Here is a 22,580-nt window from a genome sequence, read left to right as displayed (position 1 = left end):
AGTGGAGTGGAGAGTCCAGGTTAATTCAGCAGGAGTGATTACTTGCAAGTGTTGCACCTGCCACAGGTGTACCCAATAATCAGAGAGACAGCATCACTCCCCGACAGTGGTAGGCACAGTTCCGATAATCCGATAACAGTAACATTATGTAACAAATTTTATTTAGTTTTGTTCCTGGGTACACAGTGTGTTTTCCTAACGTGTTATGCCTTAAATAAATAGAAAATAGCTGTTATTCCACAGAAACATTGCTTCTGTGATCAGGACAGTGATATTTTGAAATTTGTTTTCAAGAATATTCTCGATTCGCCTTCACTACTAGTGAGTAGTCTTCTAGAATATTCTTAACTGCTAGAACTGTCCAGAATTTTCTAGAAGTTTCCAGAATTATCTAGAAATTTCAAGAAACTTTTAGAACTTTCTAGAACATTAAAAAAATAAAATCAAAGACTTTAGACATAAGTAGTTGAAATATAACACTTATAAGCCAGGAACAAAAATTGTGTTACATAGTGTAATTATCGAAGATAATGTTTCATTATCGGATTATCTTTTTAGATAACTTTAAAAACCATTATCAGACTAATTATCGTCCGATAACAAACAGCGACAACACTTTTAAAATTTAAAATCAGTTGAACACCTACCTGTTAAAAGTTTCCTAACAGATGCATAGTTCTATCCTCTGCAAACAGAAGATAACTGGTTCCATAAGAAACCACTCTATCCTCTACAGGCAAAAGAGAACTGGTCTAAAAAAAAAAAAATTTTCCTTTAACACCATACTGATACACTGGCAATATCACCCAAGTCATCCAGAGGCATACATTTTATCTTATGGTTCAAATTTTTAACCAAACTAATTTTGGACACGTTATTTAAAATTATTGTCATGTCGGACGTTTCATAAAGTGAAAATATCAGATATATGTTTTAGTTTTAAAGTAATGTGCTAATTTGAAGGTTTTAGTGAGCACATGCTGTGCCCAGCAGTGCATTATGGGTAGGCTAGTCTAATCTCAGTATGTTCACGACAGGACAATGCATTTCAGACACTCTGTTCAGGCTCCACGGACAGCAGCATTAAACTCTAGTGCCTAAAACTCTCGTGAATATATTCTCTGCGTTTATAGACGTTATTGTATTTGCGTTTGTTAAATTCCCATACATCTTAAATGTAGCGACATGGATTATCTGGAATTTTGTTTTGGCAAGTTTTTCAGGTTTCTACTGCCATCTACTGGCCAGTAGTGTTCATGGCAGTATTTGCCCTAAGTACTAAGCATCTGGGCACCAGTAGATGTTAGTGTTCTATTTATTTTGACCCCGGTTATATCAGATGGTTGTCAAATCAACTTTTGGCTTTGCAAATGGCTTTTTTTTTTTTTTTTTTACAAATTAAGTTTAAAAACAAAACAACAACAAAAAAAACATTACAAGACAGCTCTGCGGTATTTGCACAGTCACAGTGCGAGCGGTTGGACGCTTGTAGCTCTTCAGCAGCAGGATACCCTCACGACGGCTGACCACAATAATATCAAACAGGTTTAATTTTCATTCGACCATATGATCGGCGATCAGGAGGTGGTCGTGAGATGTTAAACGCAGCTTGTTACTCCATGTAAACTACACGATGCAGGACGCACGATTAACCTGAAACTCGGTCCAAAAAATTCTCGCACGAATGAAAAATCATCTGAAAAAGGGCCAAAACTTGCACAGTGTAAAGCCAACATTTATGTGTCAAGGCAATATTGAGTGCACAACATCATCAAATGTGTGCACGGCACTAATAAAATGAGCGCACATTCTCTTCACATGCAAAACATTTGGCGATGACACTTCCAGGGCTCTGTAAAAGTGCCTGTTTTACAAATAAAAATGGAATATTTTACAAAAGCACATTTATCTTTAAGCACCAACACACGACACACGTCACATTAACGTGTTGGTTTACATAATGAATGACTGAACCAATCAGTGTTTAGCAGAGGCACTTTTACCCAGAATCCTTTGTGATCTGTCTGTGTTTGTTACAAAACCTCAGAATTAGTGCATTATTCAACATTAAAATATTTATTATATTTTAACTTTGTACAAATTACAGAATTGACATTAATGGAGTTATTCTATCAGTATTGTTATTTATAAATCAAAACCATAAGTCAGCACGACTTTATTTTCCAAGACCTCCGCCTGACGGGAGCGTTGTAATTGATAGAGAGCTGGCTTTATGGCTGCTCTCAGAGTGCCTCTGTGCTGGAAGCTGTGTAGTAAACAAGCGCTTCTAACAGGGGGCAAGATGTTCAAAGACAGAAGTGTGGCCTCATTGTTTGGGTCTGTTGTTACTTTTAATATTAGTAGAAGCTGTTGTGGTGTTAAATCTCAAATTCAGTTTATTAGTAGTTGCAAATGTACCAGAGACAATATCAGAATTTATCAGTTATCTGTAACTTCCGATACATTTTTAGGTGTTTTATCTTTATCAAAGATAACTTTTCGATTATCTGTTATCGAAGTTAATTTTTTGGGGATGGAAGCTAGATGTCAAGCTGACTGAGGCCCCAAGAGCTGTACAAAAGGCATTCCACACATGGGACGTGAATTGAGGACCTCAGTCAGACACAATACCCAGTAGAATGCCATGCAGCTGAAACACATGGTGGACTAGGAGGTCCACAGTTTCCTAGAAGGACAGGAATTTGGGGAGGGCCACGAAGTGTGGTGCTGTGGAAAAACACTCAACGATCGTGGGGGTAAGTCTGATGATGAAGCCCATGCAGAAATGTGACGGGGGGTGAACAGGCATAGGCAAGGGCTGTAGGAGGCCAGCCAGTGGCCAGTGTGATGATTTACCCCCGGCGCAGATGGTGCAACAGGAGACAAAGTCCTTTGCATCTGACTGGAGTGTGGGCCACCAGAAGTGTTTGAGCAGGTCCAGAGTCTGATTAATTCCAGGATGACAAGCTCATTTGGTTGAATGGCAGAAATGTAGAACTTTAGATTAGGCGGAAGATGGGATAAAGAGATGACTAAGAGCGCTGAGGGTCTGGGTACTGTTGCTGGGCATCCTTGACAACCCTCTCATTTCCCAGGGCCGGTAGAACTTCGTGGGTCCCGGCTCTTCCTGGATAGCGTCTCACCCTCAAGCCTGCCCACGCATCACCATTTGGTTATGTGACTCAAGCATATTGGTTGTGTTGCACATTTGCATAATAAATTGTCATTTATTTTGAATTCCTAATATTTTGAATTCATTTACGCCCCCTGGCGTGGGTCCGTGCATTTCACTTCCCAACATGCTGTATCAGATATTCTCTCTCGCTGCCAAATTCAGCGAGAGGAGAGAAGCTCATCAGCATCCACCATGTCATTTAGGTCCTTCAGACTTTATTTTGAGTAAATGCTTCAAGAGAGCATTAGCATGGCAAAAACCTTTCAGCTGCTGGGGGCGCTGCCCCCCCCCCCCCCCCCCCCCCCCCCCCCCCCCCACCCCCCCCCCCGCCAGACCCCCACCTTTTAAAGCATTTCTCTTTCTTTGCCTCTCACATGCCTGGAAAAGCTCCTCGCCACCTAACCATATCCTTTAGGTCCTTTAGACTTTTCAGTAAAATTGTTCTTGGGAGCATGAGCATGACTAAAACCTTTCAGTTCTGGAGGGGCTCTGCCCCCCATACCCCCCACCTTTTGCTTTTCAGCTGACCCCTCTAATTACAGCCCTCTTAACCGCCTGCCACTTTAAGCATTTTTTTAAATGTAGATGTTAATTAATATTCAAAGTTTTCAGCTAGTTGACAGTAGGGCTGTACAATATGGACAAATTATCGTATCTCAATATTGTCATATAAATTGTCATGTAAATGTCACTTATATACAATAAGTGACATTTACATGATAATGTCGGACTCTGTAGTTTCTCTGGGCCCCTCCCCAATCGGACCGGGAGTGACATGTTTAGCCGCATGTTCTCCTTGAATTGCTGGCTGTCTGAGTGGTGTCCAAAAATGAGGTGGGCTTCATAGATAATTGGGAAAGCTTCTGGGGAAAACCTGGTCTTGTTAGGAGAGACGGCATCCATCCCACTTTGGATGGAGCAGCTCTCATTTTTAGAAATCTGGCCAATTTTCTTAAATCCTCCAAACCGTGAACTATCCAGGGTTGGGACCAGGAAGCAGAGTTGTGGTCTTATACACCTCTCTGCAGCTTCTCTCCCCTGCCATCCCCTCATTACCGCATCCCCGTAGAGACGGTGCCTGCTCCCAGACTACCAATAACCAGCCAAAAATCTATTTAAGCATAAAACTTCAAAAGAAAAAATAATATAGCACCTTCAATTGCACCACAGACTAAAACAGTTAAATGTGGTCTATTAAACATTAGGTCTCTTCTTTCTAAGTCCCTGTTGGTAAATGATATAATAATTGATCAACATATTGATTATTCTGCCTTAGCAGAAACTTGGTTACAGCAGGATGAATATGTTAGTTAAATGAGTCAACACCCCCGAGTCACACTAACTGTCAAGAATGCCGTAGCACGGGGCCGGGGCGGGGATTAGCAGCAATCTTCCATTCCAGCTTATTAATTAATCAAAAACCCAGACAGAGCTTTAATCATTTGAAAGCTTGTCTCTTAGTCTTGTCCATCCAAATTGGAAGTCCCAAAAACCAGTTTATTTGTTATTATCTATCGTCCACCTGGTCGTTACTGTGAGTTTCTCTGTGAATTTTTCAGACCTTTTGTCTGACTTAGTGCTTAGCTCAGATAAGATAATTATAGTGGGCGATTTTAACATCACACAGATGCTGAGACTGACAGCCTCGACACTTGCATTTAATCTATTATTAGACTCTATTGGCTTTGCTCAAAAAGTAAATGAGTCCACCCAACCACTTTAATCATATCTTAGATCTTGTTCTGACTTATGGTATGGAAATAGAAGACTTAACAGTATTCCCTGAAAACTCCCTTCTGTCTGATCATTTCTTAATAACATTTACATTTACTCTGATGGCCTTACCCAGCAGTGGGGAATAGTTTCATTACACTAGAGTCTTTCAGAAAGCGCTGTAACTAGGTTTAAGGATATGATTCCTTCTTTATGTTCTCTAATGCCATATACCAACACAGTGCAGAGTAGCTACCTAAACTCTGTAAGGAGATAGAGTATATCGTCAATAGTTTTACATCCTCATTGAAGACAACTTTGGATGCTGTAGCTCCTCTGAAAAAGAGAGCTTTAAATCATAAGTGTCTGACTCCGTGGTATAACTCACAAACTCGTAGCTTAAAGCAGATAACCCCGTAAGTTGGAGAGGAAATGGCGTCTCACTAATTTAGAAGATCTTCACTTAGCTGGAAAAGAGTCTGTTGCTCTATAAAAAAGCCCTCCGTAAAGCTAGGACATCTTTCTACTCATCACTAATTGAAGAAATAAGAACAACCCCAGGTTTCTTTTCAGCACTGTAGCCAGGCTGACAAGAGTCAGAGCTCTATTGAGCTGAGTATTCCATTAACTTTAACTAGTAATGACTTCATGACTTTCTTGCTAACAAAATTTTAACTATTAGAGAAAAAATTACTCATAACCATCCCAAAGACGGTATCGTTATCTTTGGCTGCTTTCAGTGATGCCGGTATTTGGTTAGACTCTTTCTCTCCGATTGTTCTGTCTGAGTTATTTTCATTAGTTACTTCTTCCAAACCATCAACATGTTATTAGACCCCATTCCTACCAGGCTGCTCAAGGAAGCCCTACCATTATTTAATGCTTCGATCTTAAATATGATCAATCTATCTTTGTTTAGTGGCTATGTACCACAGGCTTTAAGGTGGCAGTAATTAAACCATTACTTAAAAGCCATCACTTGACCAGCTATCTTAGCTAATTATAGGCCAATCTCCAACCTTCCTTTTCTCTCAAAAATTCTTGAAAGGGTAGTTGGTAAAACAGCTAACTGATCATCTGCAGAGGAATGGTCTATTTGAAGAGTTTCAGTCAGGTTTTAGAATTCATCATAGTACAGAAACAGCATTAGTGAAGGTTACAAATGATCTTCTTATGGCCTCGGACAGTGGACTCATCTCTGTGCTTGTTCTGTTAGACCTCAGTGCTGCTTTTGATACTGTTGACCATAAAATTTATTACAGAGATTAGAGCATGCCATAGGTATTAAAGGCACTGCGCTGCGGTGGTTTGAATCATATTTGTCTAATAGATTACAATTTGTTCATGTAAATGGGGAATCTTCTTCACAGACTAAAGTTAATTATGGAGTTCCACAAGGTTCTGTGCTAGGACCAATTTTATTCACTTTATACATGCTTCCCTTAGGCAGTATTATTAGACGGTATTGCTTAAATTTTCATTGTTACGCAGATGATACCCAGCTTTATCTATCCATGAAGCCAGAGGACACACACCAATTAGCTAAACTGCAGGATTGTCTTACAGACATAAAGACATGGATGACCTCTAATTTCCTGCTTTTAAACTCAGATAAAACTGAAGTTATTGTACTTGGCCCCACAAATCTTAGAAACATGGTGTCTAACCAGATCCTTACTCTGGATGGCATTACCCTGACCTCTAGTAATACTGTGAGAAATCTTGGAGTCATTTTTGATCAGGATATGTCATTCAAAGCGCATATTAAACAAATATGTAGGACGCTTTTTGGCATTTACGCAATATCTTTAAAATCAGAAAGGTCTTGTCTCAGAGTGATGCTGAAAACTAATTCATGCATTATTTCCTCTAGGCTGGACTATTGTAATCATTATTATCAGGTTGTCCTAAACGTTCCCTAAAAAGCCTTCAGTTAATTCAAAATGCTGCAGCTAGAGTACTGACAGGGACTAGAAGGAGAGAGCATATCTCACCCATATTGGCCTCTCTTCATTGGCTTCCTGTTAATTCTAGAATAGAATTTAAAATTCTTCTTCTTACTTATAAGGTTTTGAATAATCAGGTCCCATCTTATCTTAGGGACCTCGTAGTACCATATCACCCCAATAGAGTGCTTCGCTCTCAGACTGCAGGCTTACTTGTAGTTCCTAGGGTTTGTAAGAGTAGAATGGGAGGCAGAGCCTTCAGCTTTCAGGCTCCTCTCCTGTGGAACCAGCTCCAATTCAGATCAGGGAGACAGACACCCTCTTACTTTTAAGATTAGGCTTAAAACTTTCCTTTTTGCTAAAGCTTATAGTTAGGGCTGGATCAGGTGACCCTGAACCATCCCTTAGTTATGCTGCTATAGACGTAGACTGCTGGGGGGTTCCCATGATGCACTGTTTCTTTCTCTTTTTGCTCTGTATGCACCACTCTGCATTTAATCATTAGTGATCGATCTCTGCTCCCCTCCACAGCATGTCTTTTTCCCGGTTCTCTCAATCAGCCCCAACCAGTCCCAGCAGAAGACTGTCCCTCCCTGAGCCTGGTTCTGCTGGAGGTTTCTTCCTGTTAAAAGGGAGTTTTTCCTTCCCACTGAAGCCAAGTGCTTGCTCACAGGGGGTCGTTTTGACCGTTGGGGTTTACATAATTATTGTATGGCCTTGCCTTACAATATAAAGCGCCTTGGGGCAACTGTTTGTTGTGATTTGGCGCTATATAAAAAAATTGATTGAATTGATTGATATACATGCTGTCCATATTCTTGAGCCGCTTAGGTGGGTAGGGAGAGTTCCCATGGGATAAAAAGCTTTTCAACCGACCATCCCTGGTTCTCAAGACCAGGCACCTCAGTGGAAATACTCTGTCTCTCTTTTTTTTTTAAAAAATATATATATTTAGGTGCACTTTAGTAAACACTGGTAGACTTCCACTTTAGATTTGGAATGTATAATAGAAGATATACCTTACTGAATTTTCATATCAATATGATATACGATATGTGTTGAGTCAAAGTCAAAAATCAGTCAGTCAAAGTCAGTCATAGTATGCCACCTGCAGGAAGGGTGAAGGAGTGAGCTCCCTCCCCAAACTGACTCCAGCTGATTAGCTGACTGAAGATATGGAGCTAAATCCAGGCCAAAAGTTTTGTAATCTGAAAATAAATAAAGATTGAAAAATTTTGAAACTGAAAATTCAATGTTTGTTCTTGAATTTTATAATCATTTAAAAAGTATTATTAAAATAAAAATAAGTGTAAGATATATATTTTTCAGTTTAAATAAATTTTTGGTTCAGCTCTGGAATTATTTTGATCAAATAATTTATTTTCATTCATATTTATTTTTTCACTTTCAGTTCTTATTTTTTCAGTTTCAAACTTTTGACCCTGTTATGGCGTGGGAGGGCGTGGCTTCGATTGAGAGGGGCGTGGAATTTGTTGTGTGTTGGGGGGTTGGCTGGACATTTTGGTGTTGTTTTCTTTTCTTTGCTCTCCAGGTGGTATGCAAACTGGTTTTTGTCTGTGGAGACGGTGCTGGCAGAAGAATCCTTCACCCTCATCAACATTATTGGCTGCACTTGTGGAGGATGTTCATGTGCAGGCCTAATGACTCGCAGCACCTGTGGATGATGCTCACGTGCAAGCTTAAAGACTTTCATCTGAAGCAGATAATGAGATGGCGTTCTGCATTTTAAGCCATGAGTGATTTGAGCAGAATTGCCGGGAACTCGACCTTGTGACGTTCGTTTGTGAGACGCTGAGGGCCGCGCCTGGGTTTGACACATCGTGCCTGTGAAGGAAGGAGGACGGGTGAGGGACACATGCTGTCAACACACATCAGAGGTGATTGATTGTCTGAATAAGTGTTAATAGTAATTTGGTATTTTGTTACGCAGTATATTTGAACATTGATGAGAATTGTGCAGTTTGCTTCTCATTGCCGTGGCGTGCGGACTGATGATCCTCCACCTGTTGTGAGAAGCTGCTCATTTACATAAAGCTTAAATTCAGACCTGAATGTGTTGCTGATAGTGTGTGCCTTTAAAGGATATTAGTTGTAGCTGCTGACTTACCTCACCTCTTCTATCCTTCACAGTGTCAGTTTGTCGTGTCCACCTGGGGGGTGTTGGCGGTGAATGTGAGTCCAGAAGCGCCGGGCTTCGATCCCTTTGGGCGCTGGAGAGCGCGCCTTCCTTCACTCCGCCAGACAAACGCACTTTTATGTTGTACACCAAGTATTGCACAAGAGGGGAAATAAAATTGTTTTGTTTTTGGAACCGCTTTCTGGTTATTAGCGCTGGGTTCAGTCAGACGCAGGTCCCGCTCCTCAACCCGCGTCGGCACATAACAGAATTGTGACTGACAGTAGAGCAATCAGTTCTCACATGATGTTGCTTTCAGGAAATGTGGGTCCTTTGATAGATAATGACTCTGCTCCCGTCTCCATCATTTATTTACTACGCGGCTGGCGCGTGAAAGAAAATAGAGAGAAAGAAAGCTTATTATGAGGCTTTAAACCCTCGAGATAAAGCTGTTTATTGTGATCGACGTGTAGCAGTTGATTTAGTGGATCCGTATGTTGTACCAGATAGTGAATTTAATGATGTAACAAAGTGGCTGGCAGTTTCACAGTGTAACCAAGCAGACTGCCGGTACATCTAAATCCCAAGCCAGAAGAGCGCTCCAGCTGCTGGCGGTGTTTAGAAGCCTCACCGTTACAGGCCCGGCACTGAGGCACTGAGAGAGATCCACCGCTACCAGAAATCCACCGAGCTGCTGATCCACAAGCTCCCGACCAGGTCAGCCTCGCCGGCCTCCTGCAGAGCATCACAACGGAGCTCTGAAAGCGGAGGTCGGTCTTGAAGTCCTGAGTGATTTCTCTCACCAGGTGCTGGAAGGGCAGCTTGTGATCAGCAGCTCGGTGGATTTCTGGGTAGCAGCGGAGTCACGGCGAGGCTTCTTCACACTGCTGGTAGCTGGAGCACTCTTCCGGGCAGCTTTGGATTTGGATTTACGGGCGGTCTGTTTGGTTCTGTCCATATTAAAGCTTCCTTCAAATCTGCTGAGCCTGGCTCTGTGTGTCACTTAGAAAGCTCGTAAGACTTCACTGCAGCCTGTGGTCTAGAATTACTTGTATAGACATCTTTAGCATCACTTTATTTACAGGTATCAAGAAAAGACAGTGGAGAGAAAGTGTTAAGTCATTATCTATCAAAGTACCCATGTTTCCTGAAAGCAACATCATGTGAGGGCTGTTGGCTCTCCTGTCACTCACATTTCCACGCCCCTCTCAATCGAAGCCACGCCCTCCGACACCAGAACTGGGCCAAAAGTTGATACTGAAAAAATAAGATCTGAAAGTGAAAAAAAAAGATCTGAAGGTGAAAAACAGAAATATGAATGAAATAAATTGATAAAAAAAAATTACAGACCTGAATCAAAAATGTATTTAAACTGAAAAATACGTATATATCTTACACTTATTTTATTTTGATAATACTTTTTAAATTATTATAAAATTCAAGAACAAACTGAATTTTCAGTTTCAAAATTTATTTTTCAATCTTTTTTATTTTCAGATTACAAAACTTTTGGCCTGGATTTAGCTCCATATGAAGACACCTGTCAGCGGGTTATCAGCAGGATCACTCTGCCTCAGACATCAGAGGAGACACAACTGTTCAGCTTGGGCAAACTGTGAAGAGGCTACTGGTATGGATGGACTGAAATGTACAAGTATAAACAAAATGATAATAGTGTTTTGGTTTGAAAAAATGATTTGATGATGAATGTCAATTTCTGTTTTGTTGAAGGTTTCAACCTAACAATTCTCCAAATTAAAAATCAAGAAGAGGAAGAGTTGATCTGTCTCTTTCTTCATGGTTTTGCCAGGCCTTTTTCAAGTTTGGACAGAAGCTGAATAATTTAAACACTGTACAAGTTGACAATATGATTGATTTGACACAAAGTGCAGCAACAGTGAAAATTAAACCTTCTTAAACCAAACAGTAATAATATCACACTCATTTTACACTCATCATAAGGTTAGGATACTGTGCCCTCCAAAAGGATTGGAACACTTGGAATTTCACACATTTTAATTTGTTTATGCCATTTTAAATACAAGAAATACAAAAAAAAAAAAAAAAAAAGAATAAAAATATCTAAAATTATCTTCCTCAAACTCAAACTCAAAGCAAATCTCTAAATCTTGATAAAACCTGTAAATAATAATCAGTTTTATTGCCAGTTTTCTTCAGACAAGTCAGGGGATGGAAACATGAACATTATGTCTTGGACTTTATTTACATCAATTATGAAGAAATACAAAAGTTTCTTTCACCAAAACATCAAATCTAGTCTTTCATCTCAAATGTACTTTCTGTCAAATTGTAGCTGAACTTTCAGGTCTTCTTTGAAGAAAATCCTCCTCTACACCACTTCATCAGGAAGCTGGATTTTAGATTTTTAATTCATTTATATCAAGTTGGTGAGATTTGCTTTCAGTTTGAGTTAAGATAATTTAGAAAAAAAAATGTATTTGAAATGGAATAAACAAATTAAAATGTGTGAAATACCAAGTGTTCCAGTACTTTTGAGGAGCAGCATCTTACATCTAATATAGTGCAGCAGATAAGAGAATATTTAGAGTAGAATCCTGCAAATGGAGATATAACATCACATTCAGCACAAATAATCCATAGACATTAACTCTTTAAAAAAAACCTGATTGGCCACTTGAATCTTCAATCGGCAGCCAGGTAGGGGTCAACTGAAGAATCACACGGGTCAAAATCAGGGGTGGACAACTTGTTCCAGAAAGGGCCAAGAGGGTGCAGGTTTTCTTTGCAGCCACTGACTCCACCAGGTGATTTGACTGATTAATGTCACTTTGAGCAGATCGAATCAGTTAATCAGTGAAATCACCTGGTGGAATCAGTGGCTACAAAGAAAACCTGCACCCTCTTGCCCTTTCTGGAACAAGTTGCCCACGCCTGGTCTAAATTAAAAGATGCTCCAATCATATACAAAACTACACCATATTATTTGTCTGATCATAAAGATTCCAAAAAAGGTACAGTTTGGTCAATCTGTGACTGAATGTTCTGGAGTTATGAGGTAAAAGCAGCAAGAATGGTGACAAAGGTCAGTTTCAGGGGAGGTGATGGTCTAGTGGTTACGGTGTTGGGCTTGAGTCGAGAAGATTGTGGGTTCAAATCCCACAATAGATTATCTCGTCAATAGTTTTACAACTCTGAGCACAACTTTGGATGCTGTAGCTCTGAAAAAGAGAGCCTTAAATCAGAAGTGCCTGACTCCATGGTATAACCCACAAACTCGCAGCTTAAAGCAGATAACCCGTAAGTTGGAGAAGAAATGGCGTCTCACTAATTTAGAAGATCTTCACTTAGCCTGGAAAAAGAGTCTGTTGCTCTATAAAAAAGCCCTCCGTAAAGCTAGGACATCTTACTATTCATCACTAATTGAAGAAAATAAGAACAACCCCAGGTTTCTTTTCAGCACTGTAGCCAGGCTGACAAAGAGTCAGAGCTCTATTGAGCCGAGTATTCCTTTAACTTTAACTAGTAATGACTTCATGACTTTCTTTGCTAATACAATTTTAACTGTTAGAGAAAAAATTACTCATAACCATCCCAAAGACATATCTTTATGTTCGGCTGCTTTCAGTAATGCTGGTATTTGGTTAGACTCTTTCTCTCCGATTGTTCTGTCTGAGTTACTTTCATTAGTCACTTCCTCCAAACCATCAACATGTCTATTAGACCCCATTCCTACCAGGCTGCTCAAGGTTGCCCTACCGTTAATTAATGCTTCGATCTTAAATATGATCAATCTATCTTTATTAGTTGGCTATGTACCACAGGCTTTTAAGGTGGCAGTAATTAAACCATTACTTAAAAAGCCATCACTTGACCCAGCTATCTTAGCTAATTATAGGCCAATCTCCAACCTTCCTTTTCTCTCACAAATTCTTGAAAGGGTAGTTGTAAAACAGCTAACTGATCATCTGCAGAGGAATGGTCTATTGAAGAGTTTCAGTCAAGTTTTAGAATTCATCATAGTACAGAAACAGCATTAGTGAAGGTTACAAATGAGCTTCTTATGGCCTCAGACAGTGGACTCATCTCTGTGCTTGTTCTGTTAAACCTCAGTGCTGCTTTTGATACTGTTGACCATAAAAATTTTATTACAGAGATTAGAGCATGCCGTAGGTATTAAAGGCACTGCAGTGCAGTGGTTTGAATCATATTTATCTAATAGATTACAATTTGTTCATGTAAATGGGGAATCTTCTTCACAGACTAAAGTTAATTATGGAGTTCCACAAGGTTCTGTGCTAGGACCAATTTTATTCACTTTATACATGCTTCCCTTAGGCAGTATTATTAGACGGTATTGCTTAAATTTTCATTGTTACGCAGATGATACCCAGCTTTATCTATCCATGAAGCCAGAGGACACACACCAATTAGTTAAACTGCAGGAATGTCTTTCAGACATAAAGACATGGATGACCTCTAATTTCCTGCTTTTAAATTCAGATAAAACTGAAGTTACTGTATTTGGCCCCACAAATCTTAGAAACATGGTGTCTAACCAGATCCTTACTCTGGATGGCATTACCCTGACCTCCAGTAATACTGTGAGAAATCTTGGAGTCATTTTTGATCAGGATATGTCATTCAATGCGCATATTAAACAAATATGTAGGACTGCTTTTTTGCATTCACGCAATATCTCTAAAATCAGAAAGGTCTTGTCTCAAGAGTGATGCTGAAAAACTAATTCATGCATTATTTCCTCTAGGCTGGACTATTGTAATTCATTATTATCAGGTTGTCCTAAAAGTTCCCTGAAAAGCCTTCAGTTAATTCAAAATGCTGCAGCTAGAGTACTGACAGGGACTAGAAGGAGAGAGCATATCTCACCCATATTGGCCTCTCTTCATTGGCTTCCTGTTAATTCTAGAACAGAATTTAAAATTCTTCTTTTTACTTATAAGGTTTTGAATAATCAGGTCCCTTCTTATCTTAGGGACCTCATAGTACCATATCACCCCAATAGAGCGCTTCGCTCTCAGACTGCAGGCTTACTTGTAGTTCCTAGGGTTTGTAAGAGTAGAATGGGAGGCAGAGCCTTCAGCTTTCAGGCTCCTCTCCTGTGGAACCAGCTCCCAATTCAGATCAGGGAGACAGACACCCTCTCTACTTTAAGATTAGGCTTAAAACTTTCCTTTTTGCTAAAGCTTATAGTTAGGGCTGGATCAGGTGACCCTGAACCATCCCTTAGTTATGCTGCTATAGACTTAGACTGCTGGGGGTTCCCATGATGCACTGAGTGTTTCTTTCTCTTTTTGCTCTGTATGCACCACTATGCATTTAATCATTAGTGATTGATCTCTGCTCCCCTCCACAGCATGTCTTTTTCCTGGTTCTCTCCCTCAGCCCCAACCAGTCCTAGCAGAAGACTGCCCCTCCCTGAGCCTGGTTCTGCTGGAGGTTTCTTCCTGTTAAAAGGGAGTTTTTCCTTCCCACTGTCGTCAAGTGCTTGCTCATAGGGGGTCGTTTTGACCGTTGGGGTTTTTCTGTAATTATTGTATGGCTTTTGCCTTATAAATTGGCTTTTGCAATATAAAGCTCCTTGGGGCAACTGTATGTTGTGATTTGGCGCTATATAAATAAATTGATTTGATTTGATCTGCTGCACTAATAAGCCAACAGAGTATGAACCAGCTGCTGGCTAGCTTTAACATGTGTACATAAGACAATCTGAATTAAAGGAGAAATGCTGCTGTCATAAAATACGGTCGTTTACTCACCAGTGTAAGTTTGGTGTGATTAGAAATCCATAGTTCAAATGACGTGTTCAGTTCAAATCTGAGTCAAACATTTTTCTTCTTCTACTCAGGTGGATTAGAACTTTTGTGGTACACAGCACCAACTACTGGACAGGAGGAACCTAGCAGTCAATGTGACTCACTGATTTGAAAATGCATCTCTTTCAACCAGACGTGTGGTGTCATTCATTCAGACATGTCATTCATCTGTGTCCAATCAGATTTCAGCAAAGTCCAGTGAAACCCCGGCGTCCACTCTAGCTCCACCCATGCCAGGAAGTGTTTGACATTTGAACATTTCCTGTTTTACTGTGGATTTGAAAATTGGCACTTCCTGTTTAGGACACCCCGTACCATGAGCGAGTTTCACGCCACTGCGCGGCACTTCGCTCATATAAATATGGGGGCTGTTCCCAGTGTGTCTACAGACAGAGATGCAAGACCTTCACCAACCCGCACACAGGCCGCAATATTTCTATTTGACGGGCAATCACATGCAGCACTACGCATGTGATCTACATGATCCAATGCCCTTGTGGCCTCACGTATATTGGGAAAATGTTCAGGGAACTCGGAACCCTTTTCAAAAAAGCAGGCCATAGTGCCAGTGCGCTGTGTTACCTGGGAGTGGAGGGAGTGGAGCGATAGCGCCAAGAAGGTGACATAGAGAGAAGACTCCTTCAAAGGGAGAACACTGGATTTATTCTCTCAGTACAATGTCACCAAATTACTTAAATGAGGACTTTGATCTTAAGCCTGGATAAGGTTGCTCCTCTTCTCTTAAGGCCACGCCTTCCCAAGGCACAGTTGCCTTGGTTCAAAGGTTACTTGTGTGACGTTAGGCAGAAGGCTAGAGGTCTTGAACGGAAATGGCATAGTTCCAAATTAGAGATGTTCCACCTTGCGTGGCGTGATGCTATCTTAGACTATAAGCATTCATTACTGGCTACAAAGTGGACCTATTACTCTGATTTGATCAATAAAAACAAGCACAACTCAAAGTTTTTGTTTGAAACTGTAGCATTTCTCATTCATGGACAGCCACCTGTTATTCACTCTCCCTTTTCAGCACAGGACTTCTTGGACTATTTCGAGAAGAAAATTGAGGATATTAGGTTGAGCATATCTCAGCAGGCTTTGGTCCAACCACCGCATACTGCTATGGAGGTCGATGCTCCCACTGAGGTGTTACCCAGATTTACAGATTTTGATGGTATTTCACTAGGCACACTGACAAAACTCATAACGTCAACAAAAAGCACAACCTGTTTATTTGATCCTATACCAGCAAAACTGTTTAAGGACCTGTGGCCCACTCTTGGGCCCATTGTGCTGGAAATTATTAATCTCTCATTAACGTCTGGATCTGTTCCTAAATGTTTTAAATCTGCAGTGATTAAACCATTACTTAAGAAACCTAATCTTGACCCTAGTGCAGGGGTAGGCAACCTGTTCCAGAAAGAGCCATGAGGGTGCAGGTTTTCTTTGCAGCCACTGACTCCACCAGGTGATTTCACTGATTAACTGATTCCATCTGCTCAAAGTGATATTAATCAGTAAAATCACCTGGTGGAGTCAGTGGCTGCAAAGAAAACCTGCACCCTCATGGCTCTTTCTGGAACAGGTTGCCCACCCCTGCCCTAGTGTATTGAAAAACTATCGGCCGATATGAAATCTATCATTTTGCTCTAAAATTCTGGAGAAAGTGGTGTCACGGCAGCTCGTAGACTATCTTACTGAGAATAATCTCTTTGAGCCACTGCAGTCTGCTTTTAGAAAATATCATTCCACAGAGACGGCTCTCACTAAAGTGGTGAATGATCTTCTGCTTACAATGGATTTGGACACCACTACAGTTCTGGTGCTGTTCGATCTCAGTGCTGCATTTGATACAGTGGATCATCAAATTCTACTCGATGGCTGGAAAATCATTTTGGGATTACTGGGAGTGCCCTTGCATGGCTGACGTCATACTTGACCAGTCGTTCTCACTGTGTTTTGTACAGTAACACTACCTCTAACCTCAGTGATATGAAATTTGGGGTTCCACAGGGGTCCGTCTTAGGCCCCCTGCTTTTCTCCCTTTATATAGCACCCCTTGGGCACATATTGTGGGGTTTTGGGATTACCTTTCACTGCTATGCTGATGATACTCAGTTATACATGCCGATAACTGCTGGTAATCTCATTCATATAAAATCCTTAGAAGATTTCCTTGCATCAGTGAGAAGCTGGATGTCTAGAAACTTCCTCTTTTTTAACTCTGATAAGATTGAAATGGTTCTGGTATTGGCTTATAAAATTGTTCATGGACTTGCACCTCCCGATCTGGCAGACCTGGTAAGGCCCTATGTACCAGCTCGGCCCCTGCGTTCTCAGGGTGAATAAAAAGTCTGCCGGTCACAGAGCTTTCTCTTACCGTGCCCCAGCTCTGTGGAACGATCTCCTAGCACACATTCGGCAGTTGGATACTGTGGAGACTTTAAATCATGTTTAAAGACTCATTTGTTTTCCTTGTTTTTATCATTAGTGTTATAATGTATTTTTATTCTTGTATTCTTTTATGGTTTTGTCTTTTTATTGTTTATTTTTAATTCCGTTTTTTCTGTTTTTATTATGCTGTGCGAAGCACCTTGAGATGGTCTCATCCTGAATTGGTGCTATATAAATTAATAAATTAGAAATTTGAATTTGAAAACCTTCTTATTTATTCCAGAGAATGGGCTATGTAATAGGTGTCTCTTTTTGTTTGTGTGTGTTTGTTTTTCATGGAATATGTAATACTTTCATAGAAAGACAGTATTATGAAACATGTTTTTTGTAAAAATAAATATATTTTTTATACAAAACAAAAATGTTTCTTTATGCATAATGGGGAATGTACTCTTGTGGGAAATGTGTGTTTTGGTGAAGGCTGTGTTCTGGTGTCTTTGCATATTTCTGTGACTGGTGCTGTGTTTGGTCTGTGCACGTTGACTGGCACATGCCCATGCATGGTGTTCCTGTGTTCATAGACAGCTGATGCCAGTTAGACACAGCTGGTGTGGGTGTGACCACATTTGATTATTCAGTCTATGAACACACTCTTCCTGCCATGTCCTTTGTACAGTTGCCTGAAGAAGACCTTGCGGTCGAAACGTTGCGTTTTTAGTCAATAAAAAGATTTTGGGAGCTTTAAACCAGTGTTGCGGATTTTCCCCATTTTTTTCTGTCTAATGTTCGCAGCAAAAACTGACGAGATCATTTCACTCATGTGAACGGGTTGATTGAGCTCTATGAAACACAGCTGAGGTCATCATTATGATGTCATAAAGGACTTCAGCAGTATGCTGGTATGTAATTGGATCCTGTGGATTATTGATTGTGACCCGGGTTCTCCCTCTACCAGGTGATCCGGCTGCAGACGGCAGCACGGCGCTGGTTGGCCCGTCAGGCGGTGGAGCAGCTCAGGAGGGACCGAGACCGGCGTCTGGCCTGGATGGACGTGCAGGAGAGGAGGAGGAGGGAGGAGAAAGAGGAGCAGCTCAGAGACCGACAGCAGCGCTGGATGAAGCCGCAGAGCAGGGACGACTTTAACCTGCTGTACCACGCACTGGAGAGTGAGCCGGGGGCGGAGCTACAATCTTGGGATGATTGACACAGTATTTGTAAAGGGCGGGTTTATTCTCATGTGCTTAAATATTTAGACTGTAGACTGGCTGCTCTTCCAAACACGTGGAACTAAAGACATCATCAGTGACGTTTTCCTTCATGAATGAACTTAGTGAGACTCAGATGAGGAGGATCACTGACACTGTGAGGGAACATGTCAGGTTCACAACCTAATGAAGTTGACTCCATTGTGATGAGGTAGCAGGTTAAGATGACAAAAGGTTTATTTAACTGATGGTAATGTTTCTGTGTAGGCTCTCAGTTGTCCAGGTGGTTTCCATAGTAGAGAAGCTTGAATCTTCGACTGGACTGGGTTGCTTGACGTTTCGCTTCAAATCGCAGAAGCTTCCTCAGCTAAAATTCTTGCTCTGGTAGTCTGACTTCTGTCTTGACTCTTGTAGAGAAGAATAAACAGAAGCCAACAAAAGCTGGAGTTTTTTAAACCTAACCAGACCCCTCCTACCGAGAGGCCGACTGCTATAGGCTAGTGACTAAACAGTAGCTCTAATTAGCACCTATTGTGCTCTAGTTAGCACCCTCCTAATGACAGGGCAGCTGTCCCTCCTAATGATGGGACGGAAGCCTCTCCTGATGGGTCCCTTGACGACGAGAGTCATCAAGGGAGCTTTTGTTGACTTCTGTATTTTCTTCTCTACAAGAGTCAAGACAGAAGTCAGACCACCAGAGCAAGAATTATAGCTGAGGAAGCTTCTGCGATTTGAAGCGAAACGTCCTCGCGTCAAGCAACCCAGTCCAGTCGAAGATTCAAGCTTCTCTACAACTGATGGTAAATGGTGAATCTAAGAGCAGTCGTGGAGGCAAAGGAGGAAGGAACACGGCCATCGGGGAGAGAGGCATGAGTGGAGAAGCCAGGGCCAGGTGGAAGCAGTAGAGCTGATGGTGGCAGGGAACTGAGCGGCAAAAGACACAGAATTTCTAAGGATGCAAAAAGTAACTAGACTAGAACAAACTGTTACCACAGCCAGAGCTGTAGACTATGGCAAGAGTGGAGTGGAGAGTCCAGGTTTAATTCAGCAGGAGTGATTACTTGCAAGTGTTGCACCTGCCACAGGTGTACCCAATAATCAGAGAGACAGCATCACTCCCCGACAGTGGTAGGCACAGTTCCGATAATCCGATAACAGATAACATTATGTAACAAATTTTTATTTTAGTTTTGTTCCTGGGTACACAGTGTGTTTTCCTAACGTGTTATGCCTTAAATAAATAGAAAATAGCTGTTATTCCACAGAAACATTGCTTCTGTGATCAGGACAGTGATATTTTGAAATTTGTTTTCAAGAATATTCTCGATTCGCCTTCACTACTAGTGAGTAGTCTTCTAGAATATTCTTTAACTGCTAGAACTGTCCAGAATTTTCTAGAAGTTTCCAGAATTATCTAGAAATTTCAAGAAACTTTTAGAACTTTCTAGAACATTAAAAAAATAAAATCAAAGACTTTAGACATAAGTAGTTGAAATATAACACTTATAAGCCAGGAACAAAAATTGTGTTACATAGTGTAATTATCGAAGATAATGTTTTCATTATCGGATTATCTTTTTAGATAACTTTAAAAACCATTATCAGACTAATTATCGTCCGATACAAAACAGCGACAAACACTTTTAAAATTTAAAATCAGTTGAACACCTACCTGTTAAAAGTTTCCTAACAGATGCATAGTTCTATCCTCTGCAAACAGAAGATAACTGGTTCCATAAGAAACCACTCTATCCTCTACAGGCAAAAGAGAACTGGTCTAAAAAAAAAAAAAATTTTCCTTTAACACCATACTGATACACTGGCAATATCACCCAAGTCATCCAGAGGCATACATTTTTATCTTATGGTTCAAATTTTTAACCAAACTAATTTTGGACACGTTATTTAAAATTATTGTCATGTCGGACGTTTCATAAAGTGAAAATATCAGATATATGTTTTAGTTTTAAAGTAATGTGCTAATTTGAAGGTTTTAGTGAGCACATGCTGTGCCCAGCAGTGCATTATGGGTAGGATAGTCTAATCTCAGTATGTTCACGACAGGACAAATGCATTTCAGACACTCTGTTCAGGCTCCACGGACAGCAGCATTAAACTCTAGTGCCTAAAACTCTCGTGAATATATTCTCTGCGTTTATAGACGTTATTGTATTTGCGTTTGTTAAATTCCATACATCTTAAATGTAGCAGACATGGATTATCTGGAATTTTGTTTTGGCAAGTTTTTCAGGTTTCTACTGCCATCTACTGGCCAGTAGTGTTCATGGCAGTATTTGCCCTAAGTACTAAGCATCTGGGCACCAGTAGATGTTAGTGTTCTATTTATTTTGACCCCGGTTATATCAGATGGTTGTCAAATCAACTTTTTGGCTTTGCAAATGGCTTTTTTTTTTTTTTTTTTTACAAATTAAGTTTAAAAACAAAACAACAACAAAAAAAACATTACAAGACAGCTCTGCGGTATTTGCACAGTCACAGTGCGAGCGGTTGGACGCTTGTAGCTCTTCAGCAGCAGGATACCCTCACGACGGCTGACCACAATAATATCAAACAGGTTTAATTTTCATTCGACCATATGATCGGCGATCAGGAGGTGGTCGTGAGATGTTAAACGCAGCTTGTTACTCCATGTAAACTACACGATGCAGGACGCACGATTAACCTGAAACTCGGTCCAAAAAATTCTCGCACGAATGAAAAATCATCTGAAAAAGGGCCAAAACTTGCACAGTGTAAAGCCAACATTTATGTGTCAAGGCAATATTGAGTGCACAACATCATCAAATGTGTGCACGGCACTAATAAAATGAGCGCACATTCTCTTCACATGCAAAACATTTGGCGATGACACTTCCAGGGCTCTGTAAAAATGCCTGTTTTACAAATAAAAAATGGAATATTTTACAAAAGCACATTTATCTTTAAGCACCAACACACGACACACGTCACATTAACGTGTTGGTTTACATAATGAATGACTGAACCAATCAGTGTTTAGCAGAGGCACTTTTACCCAGAATCCTTTGTGATCTGTCTGTGTTTGTTACAAAACCTCAGAATTAGTGCATTATTCAACATTAAAATATATTTATTATATTTTAACTTTGTACAAATTACAGAATTGACATTAATGGAGTTATTCTATCAGTATTGTTATTTATAAATCAAAACCATAAGTCAGCACGACTTTATTTTCCAAGACCTCCGCCTGACGGGAGCGTTGTAATTGATAGAGAGCTGGCTTTATGGCTGCTCTCAGAGTGCCTCTGTGCTGGAAGCTGTGTAGTAAACAAGCGCTTCTAACAGGGGGCAAGATGTTCAAAGACAGAAGTGTGGCCTCATTGTTTGGGTCTGTTGTTACTTTTAATATTAGTAGAAGCTGTTGTGGTGTTAAATCTCAAATTCAGTTTATTAGTAGTTGCAAATGTACCAGAGACAATATCAGAATTTATCAGTTATCTGTAACTTCCGATACATTTTTAGGTGTTTTATCTTTATCAAAGATAACTTTTCGATTATCTGTTATCGAAGTTAATTTTTTGGGGATGGAAGCTAGATGTCAAGCTGACTGAGGCCCCAAGAGCTGTACAAAAGGCATTCCACACATGGGACGTGAATTGAGGACCTCAGTCAGACACAATACCCAGTAGAATGCCATGCAGCTGAAACACATGGTGGACTAGGAGGTCCACAGTTTCCTAGAAGGACAGGAATTTGGGGAGGGCCACGAAGTGTGGTGCTGTGGAAAAACACTCAACGATCGTGGGGGTAAGTCTGATGATGAAGCCCATGCAGAAATGTGACGGGGGGTGAACAGGCATAGGCAAGGGCTGTAGGAGGCCAGCCAGTGGCCAGTGTGATGATTTACCCCCGGCGCAGATGGTGCAACAGGAGACAAAGTCCTTTGCATCTGACTGGAGTGTGGGCCACCAGAAGTGTCTTTTGAGCAGGTCCAGAGTCTGATTAATTCCAGGATGACAAGCTCATTTGGTTGAATGGCAGAAATGTAGAACTTTAGATTAGGCGGAAGATGGGATAAAGAGATGACTAAGAGCGCTGAGGGTCTGGGTACTGTTGCTGGGCATCCTTGACAACCCTCTCTATTTCCCAGGTCAAATTCCCCACAACCAGAGTGGGGGGAACAATGTGTTTTGGAGCCTGAGTCTGTTCTGT

General features: G+C 40.7%; 1 protein-coding gene across 1 annotated transcript in view; it reads left to right on the top strand.

The window, feature by feature from the left end:
* iqub (IQ motif and ubiquitin domain containing) overlaps positions 1–22,580 on the top strand; it is a 123,559-nt gene that overhangs the window by 50,503 nt on the left and 50,476 nt on the right. The window lies entirely within an intron of this gene.

The sequence above is a fragment of the Thalassophryne amazonica genome, chromosome 1 (assembly GCF_902500255.1).
Source record: "Thalassophryne amazonica chromosome 1, fThaAma1.1, whole genome shotgun sequence".
NCBI classification, from domain to species: Eukaryota; Metazoa; Chordata; class Actinopteri; order Batrachoidiformes; family Batrachoididae; genus Thalassophryne; species Thalassophryne amazonica.
This window is presented reverse-complemented; position numbering and strand designations above follow the sequence as displayed.